Genomic DNA, 10158 nt, shown 5'->3' on the forward strand with positions numbered 1-10158 from the left:
CGGAAGCCAAATGCAGCAGGAGAGAGGCTGTTTTCTTGTACAGGCAGGTTCAGGGATTAAACCTTCAATCTAATAATCTCATTGCAGGGATTATTCCTCTGCTTTCATCTCCCGGCCAGCACTGGGAGAGATTCCAAGCTGCCCTGCAGACAATACACAAGCGGAGCAAGGATCCGCCCAGCTAGGCGGCTCAGCATGCAAGCGCCGTGTCTCCATACTAGTGTGACTTGCCCCCATGGTTCTGCCTTTAGCTATGTGCTGCAGCTAGGAGTGCAGCCAGGAAAGTTTGGACCCTGGTCTTAACAACCTGATGGTGCCTCCTTCAGACAGCTGTGTGTATTAGTTGTGAGATGCACATAAGAAACACTTCTCTTGCCACCCTGCTGCCATTCCAAACTTTATGCCTGCTTTTACTTTCCTGATAGGTTAGAGCAGGAGTGGGGAACCTTTTTTTAGCTCAAGGGCCACATTGTGCTCTAAACAACCTTCTGGGAGGCCATATACAAGTGGCAGGTGGGGCCAGAGGTAAAAGTGGGTGGAGTAACGGATGTAAATTTTACCTTTGTGGAGAACGCTGATTCCTACACAGATTTTCATTCCCTTCATTCAGGCAAACAAGAGGTATTAGTAGAGCTCAATGACACAGTCTACCTAGTTAGGCAAAACCACTCAGGGCCAGTGAGGGGTTTGGTTATGGCTGTGGAGAGTGCTGAAGGCCTATAGAGAAGCCGGGAGGGCCAGATTTGGTCCTCAGGCCTGTGGTTCCCCTTATCTCTCTCTCTCTCTCTCTCTCTCTCTCTCTCTCACACACACACACACACAGAGAGAGAGAGAGAGAGAGAGAGAGATGCCTCCCAAAGCAGTTTGCCAACCCTGATGAAAATAAAAAGAAATACTCTTGGAGCATGTGCAATATTGCATTTTAAACTCATTCACCATCATGACTGCAGGAATAAGACGGTGTTTGGTTCTGCTGCCCTGATGTTAAACCCATTTATTTGGGGATTCACACCATTTTGTTATAGAAAAGGCTAATATATTTTTAAAGATAAAAACCATGGTTTGCACCCAATGTTAGTCGAACTCAGAGTAGACCCACTGAATGGACATGGTTAACTTAGATCCATTACTTTCAATCTGACTTCTGTTGCTGCAGCTCTTCGTGGTACCCACAGCCCTTGTCTCTCAGCGGACCTCTTTCTACCGGTGTTAACACAAAGCAGTGGACCTTTTCTAAAGGGCATGCTGGCTGGGCTGATGGGAGTTGTAGTCAAAAGCATCTGGAAAGCAGTAGGTTGGCCAAGGCTGGTCTGGTGAAACAAGCTGCCTGGGAACCTGGTGGACTCTCCTCCATTAGAAGGGGTTTTTTGGGGGGTTGGCTGGCCACTTATTTGATGCTGTTGCAGTGTAAACCAGTATGGTGCAGTGGTTTGGGTGCTGGGTGAGGGCTTGGCAGGCCAGAGTTCAAATCCCCACTCAGCCATGAATCTCACTAGGTTGGTGACCTTCTCTCAGCCTCACCTATCTCAAGGATAAACCAGCATCCTCTTCTCCCACTGGCCAAGCAGATGCCGCAAAGGAAAACCAGAAAGGAGGACCCAAGCATAACTGACTGTGGAACCCTCTTCACGCAAAGCTTGTGTATACCACGAAACCACAATAATAGAATCATAGAACTGTAGAGTTGGGAGGTTCCCTGAAGATCATTTGGCCCAACCACCTTTGATGGGAGGCCCATAAGCAGGAACTGAGCTCATCAGCACTCTGCCCCTCCTGTGGCTTCCCACAACTGGTTTTCAGAACTGTTACGGTCTCCAACAATGGAGTCAGAGCATAACCATGGTGACTGCTAACCACTGATAGCCGACAGCCTTTTCCTCCATGACTATGTCCTCTTTTAAAGGCATCCACGTGGGTGGTCCTTACTGCCTCCTGTGGGAGCAAATTCCATAGCTTAACTCTGTGAAGAACTTTCTCATCTGTCCTGGATCTCACATCATTCATCTTCAATGAACGCCTGTGAGTTCTAATGTTATGAGAGAGGGAGAAAAACTTTTCTCTAACTTCTTTCTTCATGCCATGTGTGATTTTATAAACTTCTATCAACTTGTAAAGAAATGGGCAGAGAGCTACGTTTGTCACCTTGAGCTGCTTGCAGGAAATATGAAATATAAAGATAACAACAACAGCAGCAGCAACAGCTATAACACCAACAATAGATTAAAAAATACAAATAAAATTTAAAAAAACAAAATAAAATATCCAGTTCTGGTAGAGGGCTAACTTTTGAGATGGCTTTCAGCTATGATTCTATGACTCATGCTGATTTAACCACAGTGGTGCAAGATCAGGAATAGAGGCCTCTGAGCCTTTCACTTGTAGGTCACTAGCACAAATCCAGAGGAGCTAAGGCGATGCGGTGGCTAAGCATGTTAGCAATAAACAGGATACAGAGATGCTGTGTAGTGTGCAGTGCTGATAGTTCAACATTCAGTGACTGGCAGCATTTGAAGAAGAAGAGTTCGGATTTGATATCCTGCTTTATCACTACCCGAAGGAGTCTCAAAGCAGCTAACATTCTCCTTTCCCTTCCTCCCCCGCAACAAACACTCTGTGAGGTGAGTGGGGCTGAGAGACTTCAAAGAAGTGTGACTAGCCCAAGGTCACTCAGCGGCTGCATGTGGAGGAGCGGGGAAGCGAACCCGGTTCACCAGATTACGAGTCTACCGCTCTTAAACACTACACCACACTGGCTCACTCACTGTGACCCTGCAGGTTTGGTTGCTGTACCCCGAATCCCCAGCCGCCTGCATGGCCAATGGTCAGGGATCATGAGTGTTGTATTCCAGCAGCATGCACAGGGACACATTGTCTAGTAGTCTATGCAGGAGGCTACACCGCTGTCAAGCTCTGTTGCAGACTTGGTCGCTCTCCTGGTGAATCCCAGCATCAGTTCCACCACCTCTTCCTTAAGCTGATAGGCTGCGATGGGCTTGGCTCCCATTCACAGGGACACAGACAATTTAGGCATCAAAAAACAATGGAGAGAAACACCATCACTTATTACTGATGCCCACATATTAAGCTGCTGTTCAAAGCACAGCTGCAGTGACCCACTGAAAAGGTGGCAACCCGTTTACAGCTCCCAAGTTGCTGGCAGGTAATTTGGCTACTTTAGACCTCACAGGAAGCTGCCTTATATAGCTGGTTCATTCAGCTCAGTACTTTCTATGCTGATTGGCAGTGGTTCTTTGGGATTTTGGGCAAGGAGCCCTACCTGCTATTGGGAATTGGGACCTTCTGCAGTGCAGATGCTCTACCACTGAGCTATGGCACTGGCCCAAGAGAGTCTATTATGTCAAAATGTGGACCATTATTGAGAGGGCAATGAAAGAGCTTTGTTTCAGCTGCAAAGTTGTTCCTGCTGCTGTTATTATTATTATTATATTAATTTTATTTATGCATCACACTTAAAGAGCCCTGGGTATTGCAAAGGATGAACAACAGAATCACATCACTGATTTAACACAAACACAGCACGAAAATATTCATCAAGTAACAGTCCTACATAACACACGTTGAGCTGCTCCTTCACCCTGGGGGACCGCTGGGGCTTAATTTCCCTTTCTCAGCTAATAACTTGTTCCACTGACCTGTCACCCCAGCCGCGTTTAAGTGCTTCAAAGCCCCGTGGCCGACCTGGACTAGTCACAGCTTAAACTGAGAAATCTTCAGGGATTAGTGAGGATTGGCTGTAATCAGTGCAAATGAGCCCTAATAAGGCCTGCCTCTGGCCAGCCGGCCTGAGATTTTTTGCTGCCTGAGATGGTGCCACCTTCATTCCACGCGGAGAAACTGGCAACACAGGCAGCTGAGCCTTATTTCAACACTGGCAAAGGGGCAGCAGAACATAGGAAGAGCCTGCTGGATCATCTAGGCCAGCATCCTGTTCTCACAGTGCCCAATCAGATGCCTCTGGTAAACCAGTAACCAGAATCCGAGCACAAAAGCAATGTCCCCTCCTGTGGTTTCCAGCAACTGGAAATCAGAAGCATAACTGATTCTGAACATGGAGGTAACACATAGGCACCAGGGCTAGTAGCCATGGATAGCCTTCTCCTCCATAAATTTGTCCAATCCTCTTTTTAGAGTCATCCAAGTTGGTAGCCATCACTGCCTTCTGTAGGGTGAAGCAGTCCTTCCTTTTGTCAATCTTGCAACATTCAGCGTAATTAGATGTCCACAAGTTCTAGCCCTAGGAGAGAGGGGGAGTCACTGCCAGTTATTGTAGACAAAACTGTTATAGATTTTTTGGGGGGTGGGATCCCACTAAACCCTATAAATTAATAAATGTGGAATTTGGAATGTGAAGGGAGAAATAGAAGCTGCATGTGCAAAATGACCTAGTCAAGCCAGGGTCATTAAGAAACAATACAGGGCAACTGAGAGCCATTGGAAATGCAAGGAAATGCAGGGAACCCCCTTGCCCTGAGGTGTGAACAGAGACTGGGAGTTTGTAAGTAACTGAGTGTGAGGTGACAGGAAAAGAGAGTTCCTTAGTAGGGCGTTCTGGGAAGAAGGAAGAAGAAAGACTGGGCTCCATCTTGGGCAGGATGGCTGAAGGCTGGCTGCACTGCTGTAGGAGACAAGCCCCTCTTGAAAGGACCATGCTGTAAGATCTGGACTCCCTCCATGAAGAATGAAGGTGTAAATAGGTGAATAAATAAGAATATTTCTTAAAGCTACGACAGTCTCCGCTGTGTCTCAGTTCTGCAAAGGAACACAGACCCTGGGTGAATGTCTGAAACCCCCTATGGCCTCTTGCTACTGCTCGGCAGAGAGTGGGAGCACCCAACTTTTGTAACAATACTGAGCGAGGTGAACAAAAGGTCTGATTCAGTAAAAAGCAGCCTCCTGCGCTCCTGCATACATGCTTGGCTGCTTTAATAATTTTAAAAGATGTTCTAGTGACCAGTAGTAGCTCCTGAGTGTCTATGTCAGAATAGGTGCTAGTTGCCAGGTCTATCTGCTGCTGTCCCCATAAAATGCTGTTATTTGGGCTGTCATTTGTGTAGGGGCTGGGCTGTGGGGCCATGGAATTCTACCAATGAATGCCTGATACCTGGAAGATCTTTTTTTAAAAAAAAGCCTGCAACTCTGCCACCTTCACCGGGGTCCTAAATCTGCCTCGCTTTAGGTCTCCCTCTTTCTGGGGATGAGTGTGCTTTGACTAACTTTGTACCAGGATCTGAGCAAACCTGGAGGGGCTTGCTTCTGCGAACTTGAGCCAGTATGACATGGGTTTTGCTGCACATACTAGGCTATGCAAGACTGCTTTAGGACCATCTTCTTTGGAGGTTGCTCGCTTGCTTGATTAAAAACAACAACATGCCTCGAACAAGTGATTGCTAAAGCCTTTCTTCCGAAATCTGCAGAGGGCATAGAGCGATTGAGTGGGATTTATAACTCCACAGCGCCACCAAGCACCCAATCTGTGCATTTCGAGTACCGGCTGCCCAAATTGAATGAAAAGGTACATTAGGGAACGCTCTCCTACATTCATTACAAATGCTTTGGCTCTTGTGGAGGCTTCCTTTCACTAAAGCGACTCAGCTTTTAGGGCATTCCCCGCAGACTTTGGAAATGCTGCTGAATAATTTACTGGAGAGTCTGAAAAGTCAAAGATCAAACACTTCTTTGAAACCAGAATGTCATTGAAGGAAGCATTAAGTGCACTGCTTCACTTTCCACTCTCACCTCCCAACTTCACTTCCTTCTTAATTGGCTGCCCACCACCACCAAAAGAACCGAATAAGTTCACCGGAAGAAGGGCCTGATTGGGCTTGGGTTAGCCTATGGATCACCTTGTCTGCTGAAGCAGGGAGAGAAGTGCATTGTTTGAAAGTACCTGCCGCAGCAACACCTTCGCTGATGCTAAGCAGGCCTGGGTCTGATCAGTGCCTGGATGGGAGACCTGTCTGGGGGCCCTGTGTGAGGCTGGCTTGAATTCCGCTGCAGAAAGATGGGGTGCAAATAAATAAAAAGACATCACAAGGCACTATTTCCCTAATGTGGAACTCCCTCCTCATGGAGGTGCATTTGACACCTTCGTTATGCAGCATCCAGTGGATGTTGAATATGCCTTTGGCACTAGAGGTGCATATTTTAGGACCCACCTTAGTTTTGCTATTGTGAGTTGTTTTAAACTTTTTTGAAATTGTGTTTTAATGTTCTAACCAGTCCTAGGACCTTAGGGTGAAGGGTGGTTAATTGATCATAATCCTCTTGATGTACAATATATTTTATCCTGATCTTTTCTCAGTGGCAGGAACATAGGGGGGTGGGTCTTATCACTGAGTAGACATGTATAGGATTGCAGTATCATTACACTGCTACCCACTGTTTAGTAGCTGTAAAAATAGAGGCTCCATCCAGGGCTGTCTTAAGCATATGTGGCACCAGGCTGCAAAGATCTGCCTGGCGCCCCCGCCCCCCCCCCGATTGCCCAGTCCCAGGTGCGCAGGAGAGCGGAGCCGGCCAGCTGCCTCAGTGTCTCGCTGGCTCGGTCACCCCCGAACTTGCGGCACAGAAGGAATAACCCAAACATCATGAACCTTCTGCTTGTTTCTTTCTCAGAGAAGCTTCCAGAACCCCCTTGAATTAATCAGAATAGGAAATATCTCTACACACCAGATCAATGCTTTCTGCACTAAGTCTGCAACTGGCATCTTACTTTAACAAGAGTTTGCAGACTGCCAAGTGGCTGTGGAGCTATCAAGAAAGGCAGGAGAGAGATCACCTTGATGTGAATCAGTTGGGGGCTTTTCCAGTCCCTCTCCAGGGTTTCGGTTTTCCAGCAATTTAATTTTTTATGAAATTTATGTCAGAAGCTACAGTAGCAAATACTTTTTCCTTTGGCTATTAACTAGTGATGAACAAACCAAAAACACCCAAACTGAAACACAGGGGAAATCTATACCCAGCCTGTCAATTCGTTATACAGCTTTTCTACTTATTCAGAGAAGGTGGAAAGAAATGATTTTGTCGCCTGACTATCATAAATGGGGGCTTATGTTTTCCTCTGAGCTTGCTTAAATCTGTGTTTGAACTATAATAAGAACTATTGGAATATATTTATTTATATCCTGCATTTTACTGATAAAATAAGAACAGCTAAAACATATTGGGGGGGGCAACAATCATTGAAAAACAATTAAGTATTAATAAAATTAAAACTGTATAAGATCTATTTAAAACATACAGAAAATCACAACAAAAACAGCAAGGCACCAGCCTCCTCATTAAAAGCAGAAGGAAACAAGGGGGACAACAAGGAGGGAGCCAGTCTAACATCTCTAGGGATTTGCCAAGTCTGGAAGCAGCCACAGAGAAGGCTCTCTCCCGCATCCCTATCAAATGTGCATGTGAGAAGGGACTCCCCCCAAAATCTCTGAGTCTCAGCATGTTTTTATGAAGGAATATGGTCATTCAGATAGCTTGGACCAAAGTCATGCAGGGCTTTACAGGTCATAACCAGCATTTTGAATTGTGCCAGAAAACAGACCAGTAGGCAGTGGAGCTGCTGTAACCAGTGCCAGTCAACAATCTGTCTCCAGCTCTCTGAGCTAATTTGAAGTTTCTGAGCACTTTTTAAAGGCAGCCCCACATTACAGCAATCCAACTGGGATGGAACTAAGGTCTGTGTCACTGTGGCCAAATCAGGCATCTGGAGAAACAGGCACAGCTGGCGCACTAGCTTTAACTGTGCCAATGCACTCCTGGCCAACACAGCGACCTGGGCATCCAGACTCCGAACTGAGTCCGGCACACCCAAACTGCAAGCCTGTGTATTCAGGGGGAACACTACCTCATCTAGCACAGGCTGAATCCCTATTCCCTGGTCTGCCTACCAAACAACCAAGAGCACCTCCGTCTTGTCTGGATTAAGTTTAAATTTGTTTACTCCCATCCAGGCCATTATTGATAGCCAACACTGGTTTGGAACTGAGACAGCTTCCTTGGATTTAGAGCAGGGTATCATCAGCGCACTGGTGACACTGAACCCCGAAACTTCAGACCACCTCTCCCAGTGGTTTCATGTGGATGTTAAATAGCATGGGGGAATGAACACAACCCTGAAGCAAGCTACCAAGATGCAGGCAAGCTACCAAGATGTCAAACAGGAGTCCCCCAGCACCATTTTCTGGGTTCACCCCTCCAAGAAGGAAAGGAGCCACTGTAAAACAGTGCCTCCAAGTGCCATTCCAGCAAGGTGGCCCAGAAGGACACAATGCTCAATAGAATTGAAGGCCACTGAGAGATCCAACAGGGACACCCTCATTCACCAAGGTGATGAAAGCAGTCTCATCTCATAACAAAGCCAGAAATCAGATTGAAGTAAATCTGGATAGTCTGTCTCCTTGAGAAACCCCTAAAGCTGAGATGCCACCATGCCTAGCCCCAAAATGGGATGTTGGAAATTGGCTGATAATTATCTAATATGGTGGGATTCAAGGCAAATCACAGGTATGTAATATCATGGAGCTCAGGCTAGTCGTGAAAATGTGCATGTGTAAGGCTATCACTGCGTCCGCCCTCAGATTTCTGTTGTTATTGCTCTGGGGCAAACTGAAATTGGTGTCTCTCCGCCCCACTGAGTCCTACTAAGCAGCATTACCTGCACACTGAAAGATCTAGAGTTGCCTCGGATATAATTCTTGCAATTCCATTCTTGATGTCTTGCTACTTGCTACTTCATGCCACTCCCTTTGAATTGCATCAATGGATCCATGTGGTTAATGGAGATCAGAGCAGGCAGGCTCTTCTCAGCTTGGAATTCGGAGTTTCACCTAGCCTACAAGCTGTTACAGTACCTCCTCCTCCTCCAAAAATACTGGCAGTGCTTGTCCCTAGCCTAGGGCATGCACACACAGCTGAGGCAGAATCTTGGCATTTTGCACTCCCAGCATCTCCTCAATTTACTTCCACCTGCCCTGCAGCTCTGCTTTCCAGTATGCACAGCCCATTTACCAAACTATTGTGACATTCCTGCGTGTTGCCAGTGACCAGCTATTCCTGTTCAGCTGCTCCATTCCCGAAGGTTCTCCTCTGAGTACACTGCTGCATACAAATTGCTTGGAATTGCAAGTGGAGAGAGGGCAGTTGCATTTTATTATGCATTTTAATTATGTATGGACTATATTTATTAATACAGTGGTGCCCCGCAAGACGAATGCCTCGCAAGACGGAAAACCCGCTAGACGAAAGGGTTTTCCGTTTTGGAGGTGCTTCACAAAACGAATTTCCTATGGGCTTGCTTCGCAAGACGACAATGCCTTGCGAGTTCCTGCGGGTTTTTCCCCTTCCCCCCTTTTTCTAAGCCGCTAAACCGCTTATCAGCTGATCCGATCAGCAGATAAGCCGCTAAAAGCCGCTAATAGCGCTAATCCGCTAATCCGTCAATGGGCTTGCTTCGCAAGACGAAAAAACCGCTAGACAAAGAGAATCACAGAACGGATTCTTTTCGTCTTGCGAGGCACCACTGTAATGGATTTTATACTTCTAAACTGCATAGAAACCATTTTGGCATGCAAGAGGTACATAATAATTCAGGTGCTGCTTGTGGGCTTCTCTTTGGTGAATCTGGTTGGCCACTATAAGAACAGGGTGCTGGACTAGCCCCCCATCCCCTTCCTGCTTTGGCCTCATTCAGCAGGGTCTTTCTTGTTCTCCTGAAGCTGTTCTGGACCTGCTGTTATAAAAGGTTAGCGGCAAGGCCTTTTCCATGGCAACACCTATGCTGTAAAATACCTCCCTTGGGACATGCAAATAGCCTTCAGACAAGCTACCAGCTCAATTCCTGTCTTTCTGGAGGCCTAATCCCATATCTGCATTATTTGGCTAGGGGATGTGGGTGGTGCTGTGGTCTAAACCACTGAGCCTCTTGGGCTTGCCGATCAGAAGGTCAGTGATTTGAATCCCCACAAGGGGGTTAGCTCCCATTGGTCTGTCCCAGCTCTTGCCAGCCTAGCAATTCAAAAGCACACCAGTGCAAGTAGGTAAATAGGTACCGTTGCGATGGGAAGTTAAACACCTTTTCCGTGCGCTCTGGTTCCCGTCACAGTGTCCCATTGCAGCAGAAGCGGTTTAGTCCTGTTG

Source organism: Podarcis liolepis, assembly GCF_965112155.1.
Source record: "Podarcis liolepis genome assembly, chromosome: 15".
NCBI lineage: Eukaryota > Metazoa > Chordata > Lepidosauria > Squamata > Lacertidae > Podarcis > Podarcis liolepis.